Genomic DNA, 10,661 nt, shown 5'->3' with positions numbered 1-10,661 from the left:
GCCCCCGCCGCCGCCCCGATTGCTGCAATGGGCGGCCGGGCGGCGGGCCGGCTGCAGTCCGAGTGGGCTGCGCCGATGTCCCGGGGAGCGAGCGGCGACGCTTCAGCGAGCGGCACCTGTTAGCCGGCGCCGGGCGCCCGACAGACCGCGCGGGGGAGGGGTGGTAGCCGACGCGGAAGGGGAGGCACCTGCGATGCGGGTCGTCGCTGCAGAAAAGTTTGGGGAGAACTGGTTACTTGAAAGTCAAAGGGAGCCACATGTTCACGGGAGACGAGCAGCAATTAAGCAACTTTGTATCACGCTCGCCCTCCTGCAGACGAACGCACGCGCAGCGAGCACTTCGGGCCTGACGCGCTCTCACTCCGTTCTCCGTTGACAATTACCCTCGCCTTTCCTCCCGGTGAAATCCCTCGCCTTTCCTCCCGGTGAAAGCCCTTGCTCACCGAGAGTTTATGACATGCGGTGCTGCTGCCATGAGCATTGTTGCTCAACAAGGCCGTTTTGTGTAAAGTTGATGGCACTTTGTCAACTCGTCATTTTTTAAAATATGTGAAAAGAAATGAAAGAGGTTTCTGTGGCCACTGGAACCAAAGGTCCCAGACATGAAGAGCTGTAGGTTAAATGTTGTTCTGAATGCCAGCCCCCCATCCTAACTCCACCCCCGCTCCAGTGGTCCCCTGTCCCTCTCTCCGCTACCTGTCCTGCAAAATTTCAGGAGCTACTTTTAAAGCAAGAATCCATCTTCTCCCAGGCATGTTCTTTTCAAGCAAGTACCACTCAACAGAAAGAGAGCACACTTGGGTGGAGGGGGGCAAAGAGGGGTGGAGTGGGGGACATCTGTAATACTGTCAACAGTACGTTTTTTTAAAGAGAACACATTTTTAGCATTTAAAGGAAAATATTTCTTTCAGGCTCTTTTATGGTGAAAAATATATTCAACAGCCTAATAAAACTGGTTGAAGTTGTTATTCAATGGCCGCTGAGAGGAGGCTGACAGCTGCGGGGTAGGGGTGGGGGACTAGAGGGGATGAAGGGATTGAGCAAAAAAGAAAGAACTCATGAAAACACTGATAACAGCCTGGTGATGTGGCGGGAGGGGGGAGAAGGAAGATGGTATAGGGCAGTAGTTCTCAACCTTCCTAATGCCGCGGCCCTTTAATACAGTTCCTCATGTTGTAGTGACCCCCAATTTTATTGTTACAAATTGAACATAATTAAAGCATAGTGATTAATCACAAAAACAATATGTAATTGTATATGTGTTTTCCGATGGTCTTAGGCGAACCCTGTGAAAGGGTCGTTCGACCCCCAAAGGAGTCGTAACCCACAGGTTGAGAACCGCTGGTATAGGGGGATAAATGGTAATAAAAAAAAAGAAAAAAAACAAATCACTGTACATTTACTTTTGTGAAAACACAGCCTGCATTTTCAAGTACAAAGAGAAAAAAAACCCTAAAGATTGTTTCAGAAACATAGAGAAATATCAAACTTAAATAGCAAAAAAAAAAAAGTCATTTTGCATTTCCCATGTTTCTTAAATAACTATCCTGTCTGCTAACACACAATAAAAAGAGTAATTGTGAAAAACGGACATTTTCATAGACTCCTATAAAGTCTCATTGAGACTATCCTTTTGGCATTGGGTAACCAATCATAGGCGCAGCTGCAGTAGCAGGATCTGCTATGCTTGTTGTTTCATATATTGCGCCTTACCCACCCAGGGATAGAGCTTGTCAGAAGGATGTGTGTTCCCTAACTCATTCCCAAGTCAGCAAGTCCCCTCACAGAGCACCAGGTGACATCTGAACGCTTCTGTGCAGTAGGGCCACTTCAAGGTTCACAGCAACCTCTTCCTGTGCTCATTTTGAGGAACTTTAAACAAAAATGTACTCAGTCCTTTGCATTACACACTCATCAGAAGTTCAAAATTCTGGCCACACTGCTTGTCTTGCCAAGACCTTACAATTGCAGCTGCAAGAAAAACAGACTGTCCTCTAAAAGTTGTTTCTATGCACTGGGTCTCCTCTGGGCAAGTGTATCCAAGACGCTATGGTCACTTGAGAACACGTCTCTCTCTGTCTGGTCTCCACCTGACCACCTTTGTGTAGGTGGGGGAGGAACTTTCAAAGCATTGCTTTCTTTTTCCGGTAAGTGTGGGAAATTGCTCCTGCTCTAAGCTCAGGTGCCAGTACTCAGCGATTTGTAAAAGGCGTGGTACTTTTTAAAGCTACTCTCTCCACTTCAAGCTTGAACAAAAAATGTCATTAAATATTGAAGTTTGGAAATATTTCTTCAATATTTCAGCAAACTCACTGAAACTCTAAGACTAACCGATCACAGTAAACAGTTTGAAACAACGTGGTACCATGGCAGCCATGCAAAGCGTGGGACAGAGGGATACCACTGTGAACTGTGAGGATAACGTCCTTTTTGCTCCTCTGGAGAGAACAGTGTATGTGGGAGAGTTGGTATGTTCTGCTTTTGAAGATTACTGCCCACTTTCAGCTTTTCACCTCTCTAATCGACTGGAAGCAGCGGATCACTCGTCCTGCATCCCCCTCAAGTCCTCCAATTGTCATGCCTAGGCCTTGCCACAAAGACTGCACCTTTATTTAAAAAAAGAAAAGTAGCCCTCTGGAAGCCACATCTGTAGAAATCATAATAGGAGTTTTTCATGTTTGAATTCATTTAAAACCCAGTCACATTCCTGTTGACTCTTGTCACCATGGATACCCATGGCAGGCTACCCCATCTCTCCTCATTTTTCTATAAGTTCACCTTTTGGTTTCAACAAAACCAATGGTTTTCTTCTCCTCACTCATGGTCTCTTCCATCAAACGAATAAGTTTTTCATCCTCCTCTACGTCATGACGCACATCCACAATCTGGAGAATGTTGTGGTTTGCACCCAGTTCCAGCGCACCAATGTTTATATGAATACAGTCTTCCAGGAAATCTTCAGCAAGCTGTCTTCTTTTGGCCAAGTTGCACTCCACCTTAGGGTTTGCCTGTCAGGTCTTAATCTGATCCACAATTTTCCTTACTTGGGTTCACAGTCCATATCAAGCATTCTATCTGCTTCATCAAGGACAAGGTAGGTGGTTCTTCTCGGATTTGTTTTCCTACACTCCAAAAAGTCAATCAGTCTTCCAGGTGTTGCAATACAGATTTCCACACCTGTCTCCAAATCACGTATTTGTGGTCCCTTGGGAGCACTACCATAGATGCAAGTAGACATCAATCGGCATGAGAATCCAGCAACTACTTGTTGCACCTGTTAGGCCAGTTCCCAAGTCGGTGCCAGCACCAAGCAAATAGGCCCATCACCTTTCTCTAGGAATGGCTCATGATTGGTGTGCACACTGGAAATAAGACAGTGTTTTCCCAGAGCCAGTCTGTGCTATTCCAACCATATCAAACCACTTAGACTTCAGGGGTCGAAAGACCCTTTTACAGGGGTCGCCTGAGACCATCGGAAAACACATATATAATTACATATTGTTTTTGTGATGAATCACTATGCTTTAATTATGTTCAATTTGTAACAATGAAATTGGGGGTCACCACAACATGAGGAACTGTATTAAAGGGTCGCGGCATTAGGAAGGTTGAGAACCACTGACGTAGAGCAACTGGCCATCCCTGAGCTTGAATAGCAGGGCTTCAGTAAAGTTCTATCTTGCAATCACGTCCATGACATTTTGCAGGGGAGTTTGCTTCATAAAAATTCAGAACTGGCTTGGGGCAGTGTGACCTCTAACTGTAATTTCCTTGCTTCTGTATGTCTCCACCTCTTGTGCTGTGCACCTAGCCAAATCAGGGTGTTCTTGATTAAAATTCTTCTCAAATTTGGGCAGCTCATCAAGATTCCACTTCCTTTTAACTAGTTTCTTCTCAGGGTTTCCAAATTTATTTCCTGATAGAGGCCCTGCCCTACTTCCTCCAAACCAAGGTGCACTAAACCGTGGATCCAACCAGGGTCTCGGCAACTCAAATATCCTGACCTGGTGTCAAATGCTTGCAGCTGGCAGTGAACCAAGTGGAAAGAATCCCTACAAGGAGTCGTTGGAGGTGGTTTTGGTGACAGCTAAGCCTTGCTGGGGTGGCAGGGGTGGAGGGGCGGTGGGGACAGGAGCCTGAGCTGCTCACCTACAGACCTGTGGAAATGAATGAGGTTCATAATATTCTTTACACTGAGATTCTACAAGTCACCTCTAGCAGTTTCTTGAAAGTATGCCACATGGGCTTTAGATTGTTTATATAAAAAGTAAATGCAGAATATAAGCCACAAACATCTTTTATTGTTTTCTTGGCATGAAATAGGTGGATAAAAAACAATGTCCCACTCTCTCCAAGTCCAGTTCAGGATGGGTCCTGAAGCGCACTGTGCTTCAACATGCAGGGATTCCTATTTCTGATGCCCTGCTGAAGTGCTTTCAAGAGAATATCACCCCAGAGCGGCACAGTGGTACAGGTCTGGCCTCCAGTCATGTTCTCTTGAACATTGGTGCTCCTAGTCATTCATTGAAAGAAAGTGGTCAAACATCCAATCCTACAGGCGTCTTCACTTCTTTAACCTGATCTCACACATTTCTAACTCTTAACCTTTTTGGAATTGCAACTCTAGCTAGAACACTTTCTACTTTCTCTCCACCTTTCAGGCCTTGTACCAGTTATCTACTGCTGTATGCCAAACCAGTCCAAAATGTGATGGCCTAAAACAGTATTCATTTATTGAGCCCAGGATCTGTGGGTTGGCAATTCTGACTGGGCTCAGCTAGCAGGTTCTTCTGTTCTGAGCCAGGCTCACTGATGGCTCTGCTGGGGGCTGACTAGTCTCAGTGGCCTCAGCTGAGACAGTTTATCTCTTGAAAAATAGGGTCTCTTTTCCTTCATCAGGTTTAGCCTGGGCTTATTTATGGCACCTGGAAATATTTCAAGAGCATGGTCAGAAGCAAACAAGGCACCTTAAGGCCTAAGCTCACAACTGGCACTTTGTCACTGCCACCATTCCAAAGCCAGTCAAATTCCAGGGGTGGAGGAGTAGACTCTTAAAGTGAGGAACTGAAAACTTGCATTGTCAAGGGACAGAGACCCAGGAAGGGGGAGAATTGAGGCCAATTCTGCAAATTATCCACCACCAAGGAAGAGAAAGCATCCTTTGAGGTCCACATACCCCCTTGAAGCCATCTTTCTTAAATACTAGACACTCAGAATGAGCACACCCATGGTGCACACCTCCTGCATTTGCAGTCTGTGTCATACCAACTCAGTATTGATCGTGTTATTTTATTGAGCCCAAATATTTTTGTTTTACTCCAATTGTAAGCTTGTTGAAAAGCAGACACCATATTTTCAGTGTTCCCTTGTTTGAACCCAGTTTGGGGCACATGTCAGGCACTCAGTGAATGTCAGCTAATTACTTATGGACTGGTGTATAATGTATTCACCACAGGTTACTACATCACTGCTAACACTGTCACAGAAAGATGGAATTCCAGGCAATAAAAACAATAATAAAAGTTTAAAGTACTGGCTTAGAGAGTCATTAAATGCATACATACTCCCCTTTTATCTATGATTAAACATAAGCTGCTTTTCATATTGTAATGCCTTTTTTAATGTATTGTTTTATGCCCTTACTTGACTCCCACATCTTCTACTCCTCTCTCAGCAGAGGGGTAAGGGGTAATTCTTGTTGATATTTCCTGTGCAAAGGTAGGCCTTGTTACAACAATTCAGTACTAAGAACTATTTGCACATATGTTTCATTTCAATTCTTGGAGTCCTCATTCTCGAGGGCACCCATACATTGGAGGGATGTTACCCTCTTTGGCCCTCTTAAGTGAAGGGGAAATAGCATTTCTAATAGGAGTAACATATGTTTGAGAGATAGGTATAAATAATTGTTCAGTGTGATTAAATGCTCTTCAAAAAAAGAGACAATTTAATTTGTCCACACTATTGTTCTAAAAAGACAAGAATAAAAAGGTTCATTCTTGTGAGCATCCTAAAACCAGGCTGCTTAAACTTCAGTGTGCATCTAAAGCATCTGTGGATTGAAAAGCTCAGCTTGCCAGCCCGTCCCAGAGTCTCTGATACAGAGGTCTAGGGTGGGGCTCAAGAATCTGCATCCTAACAGTTCCCAAGCGATACTGATGCGGCTGCTGGTGGAGAACCACACGTTGGGAACCACTGCCGAACCTGTAGATTTATAAACTCCAGTCTACACAGCACAGTAACACTGTAAACATGTGTAAACATACTTTGACACTATATTCCAATATTCAATGTCCCCTTCCTCATGAATTTTTCACATTCCAATTTTTTGGGGAAAATGTGGGTTGCCTGTGTGGTTATTAGAAGGAGATTAAAATTAGAAGACTTAGTCCGACTAGTTAAAGAGACATGGATGACTCTCTGTTGGTAGTAACGGTGAAGGCTTCCTGGAGAACTTGTCTCTGTGGCCACTTGGAACCAAAATGAAAACTAGGGATCAGAGCAGTTGTCATGTTACCTGGGGACATTTCATCTGCTCAAGCAGGGAAAGAACAGACAAAATTATGCAGGTAAATGTGAAATATTACTTTTACTCGTTGAGAAAATCTAAAGAGGAAGTCCTCAGTGCCATGGCAATCTGACAAGGTTTTCCCATCCCCAGAATTTATATCTGATTAAATGCTTCTAAGTGGTGGTTGTTGAAGGGACAGCAGGAAATCCACAGAGGCGCTGGTATCTACTTTATCATCATTGACCAATAGCACACAGAGTACACACCTCCAGCCATAAATCATGTAACGACTGTGCTCTTGGTCCTGGAGTCCTGAATTTGCAGTTGCTAAAAGAAGCCTTGCTTCCTTAGCAGCCTATCTTGGAGCAGACACAGGAACCAGAACAATTTAGACACAGCGAATTAGCAATAAGCTGGGCTTGAGAGAAGAGCAACAAAAGAACTGGTGAATTATAGACCCATAGAAGCCACTCATCAGAAGCAATGTGGCAAAATGTCTCGGTTGAAAGAAAGGAGATTTTCTTACCAGAAAGTTAAGGAGAATTCATTAAATATTGGCCACAATATGAATCTCAAAACCTGAGCCAAGCCCTTTGAGTCACAGACACTGGAGGCCCTGATCACTTCCATTCACCCATCCACACATCTACCCACTCATACTTCCATCTACCCATCCATCCATCCATTTCTTTAATTATATAATAAAAATGGCAGTACTGTGTAGCACTGCGTAGCATCAGGCAGAAATACAGAGATGAAAGGCTCCTGCCCTGAAAACTATCAGAATTTGCACACTTTGGTATGACATGAAATCCTATAGATTTCACATATTTGAGCTCAGTTGAGAGGGAGAAAAAATAATGAAACCAAGAGAATTTTCTGGGGGGGGGGGGTGTGAGTGAGTGTGTGTGTGTGTGTGTGTGTGTGTGTGTGATTCAAGACATCTTTGAACCTTGTGGCAAATATGGATGATCAAAAAGCCTCCTTTAGGCTCACTTTCTTAACCCACCAAGCAACAGACCTCACCAGCCAACCAAAAGATGAACATTCATTGAACATTTGCACTGGGCAATATATGTAAAATTGAGGGATGTAATTGGCCTGGTGTCAGGTTCCAATTCTGCTATTTATTAGCCCTATAACCCCATTAAATAAACATAGTTCCCACTTTATTTCACAGGACACTTGCAAAGAGTAGAATGGATTCATATATGAAAATTCTCTAGAAACTCCATTGTTATATAATATACAAAGTGAATAAATGATAGCTTGCCCTCAAGAATCATCCAACCCAGTAATGAAGGCAGCACATTTTGAAAATCGCCTTAAGGTTGGTCATACATCTACTTAAATAACCTTATTGTCAGAATCTCATTACTTCCCAGGGATACTTTATTCCATCAGTGTGAAGGAGGGGGATCAATGAGGGGAGAAGGGGTGACATCTGAAATATTTTCAACAATAAAGTTCTTTAAAAAGTGTTTTTATATAACAGGCTTTAAGATATTTATTTTAGACCTGGTCATAAAATTCAATTAGTGATTCTCTGGTGTGCGCATCAATGCCATGTAATTATTTGTTTAGACTGAGTCAGCTATGATTGCTGGTCTGGGGCTGGCAATCCTGTCTCTCCCCTCATCTCTCCCATCTGTTCGCATGAGTTAATAATTTTTTGCAAGGGGATTATTGATGTTTTTGTTGGTGGTGGAGGTGGTGGGGGGTGTTTCTGTATGTGTGTGTGTATTGCTTTCTAAAGGAGAGAGGTGGTGATTAAGGAAGAAACAGAAGAGGAAGGAGGATGGAAATCAGGGTGGAATGGGATGTGCTCCCCAGGCTGGCTCAGAACAAAGGCTTGTGCTTCTAGAGACAGAACCACAAGTAAAAGCTGAAGTGGCCGTTTTATGAAGAATGTTATATAATTTAAAAGCACACCCCATGCATGTTGCTTTAAGATGCAGTTGAAAAGTTAAAAAGCAATGTGAAAGTGCTTTCCATTTCTGGGAAGAAGAACCACTGTGGATGTGTCCTGCAGGAACTAAGGGGGAACAAGACAGCAGTGGGAATGTCACCTCACTTGTCGGAGAAGTGGGAGAGGGGTGTTCTCATGGACGTGCCTCTTAGGAAAGAAGATAGAACAGAAGAATAGCAGATTTCGTTCCCACACATGTGTGGCAGCCCCCCCACCCCCACCCCGTGGGAATCCAATGTCACTACCAAGGCACACTTTGGAAGAGGTGGTGGGGGAAGGTGGATATCAAGCTAAGATCCTGTAATCATGCCCATGTAAGCTAATGAGCTAGAAATACAGATATCAATGTTTATATGATTTCCTTGGTACCCTCCTTAGGGACAATGAGGTGATAAATATCCGTGTTATGATTAGCATTATTAACTAATAGCGTAAAACATACTGTAAGGTAGAGAAGGGATCATTGTTATCATCATTTTGCAGATTATTGAGGGTAGTGGATAAAATACTACTTGTATTTTATCACATTTCCTTGAGCACAAGTTTCTCTCTTGTGCCTTATTAGTAGTGTGGCATTATCAATACATAACATATAAACCATCCAACAGGAATATGCTATTTAAGATCCTAAGTACATTATATATAAATCTCTCAAAATTGACTTGAAAATTATATTGTACACACATTTAGGAGTAATGAATATGATTTTACTTACATTTCTAGGAACACTTTTTGGGAGCTTATTGTTGCTTTTACATGTATGCCAAATTTTAAGAAAAAAAAGAGGTTTAATGGTTAAGTTTGTTTTGAGTTGCATCTTTCTCAGTGGTAAAAGTAAACAGCATTTTTGCTTTCCCCCCAATTATTCCAAAAGGATTCAATGGCTATTCTTAAAGTTTCTGAGAGATTTTCCTTAGGGATGAATACAACCCTGGAGGAAACTTTAGAAAAACATGTAGGAAATGAAATGGTTGTATTTGTGATAGACTATTTTTCTAAGCCTTGCAGTACCTTACACTCCAACTGAGTCAAAGAAAGAAGGAAGGAAAAAGCAACTTATGAATCGTGAGACTCAGAGATACAATCCTGGTGCTTCATTTTTGACAATTTCTATTATTTCACATGGAAGCTCTCATTGCCATTCTTCCCTTGAAAGTTTGGGAAACAGATGGCACCTTCAATCACACAGACAGGAAGCTAACAGACGTTCAGAACTCAGGTGGAATGGCAGTCCACCTTACTTTGTGCATCTCTTTCCGTGTGAATAGAATACTTCCAATTTTGTTTGTTTTCTTTTGGATTTACAGATTGTTCTGCTTTAGACAGTTCACACGTGCAAACAGAATGACATATGCACTCCTCAACATAAACATAAATCCACAGAAACCCTAATGACTTCTCCTCTGCAGTTATAGTAAAAGTCTCAACATGGTAGAGACTATGTTACTAGGTTGAGGGGTAGGGGAGGACAAGGAAATGTAGAAGCCTGAAAAACAAAGACATAATAAAAAAAGATCAAAGCAAAAAAAAAATCATTAAATTTCTGCCCTGCTGGTAGGTTTTGCATGTTTTTAGTATATCTACTCAGGAAAGAGTGGTATACATAAATATTTTATTATCCACTCCCTAACCTGGGGTTTCATGTTAGAACATCATATAAACTGTCCCCATTAGGTTATGCTTTGGATCATAGAAAAACACATCAAGTGTTAGACCAGGAAAGGATCCTGGTGTCAGCCACTAAGCAGGCTGAGCAGCCTCCTGCCACTGTTCCCCCAAATTAACAAAGCAACAGCTTTCTACTGGTTGTCCCTGTTTAGAGTATGCCATTGGTCCATAGCTAAGATCTTGCCTGGCGTAAGAAATTAACTCAAGTTGGGACATGAAAGAGTTAAAGGCTTTGCTATCTTTTTCTGGAATGCACCAGTGTTGGTTCCCAAGCTCTGGAGTTCCCTGGGTAAAATCCAAAACTGCCCCCTACATGGTAGTGCAAAGAGAGACCCCAGAAAGAAGCAGGTTTAATAAGCAAGGACACTTACATAAAAGACTTTAACTTACTTCCTTGTTTTAGTGGAGTCCGTCCTTCAATAGCCTCCTGAGAAAGGGTACATAAGAGTAAATGTTTTAAGACTGTCCTTACATTTCAGTGACAATTAATCTGTCCTTACATGTCAGTAGCAA

General features: G+C 42.6%; 1 pseudogene; it reads right to left on the bottom strand.

The window, feature by feature from the left end:
• Nucleotides 1-2,612: 2,612 nt before the first annotated feature.
• On the bottom strand, nucleotides 2,613-5,190 carry LOC102432387 (annotated as a pseudogene).
• Between the last annotated feature and the right edge of the window lie 5,471 nt (nucleotides 5,191-10,661).

This window comes from Myotis lucifugus, unplaced genomic scaffold, assembly GCF_000147115.1.
Source record: "Myotis lucifugus unplaced genomic scaffold, Myoluc2.0 scaffold_26, whole genome shotgun sequence".
Classification (NCBI taxonomy): Eukaryota; Metazoa; Chordata; class Mammalia; order Chiroptera; family Vespertilionidae; genus Myotis; species Myotis lucifugus.
This window is presented reverse-complemented; position numbering and strand designations above follow the sequence as displayed.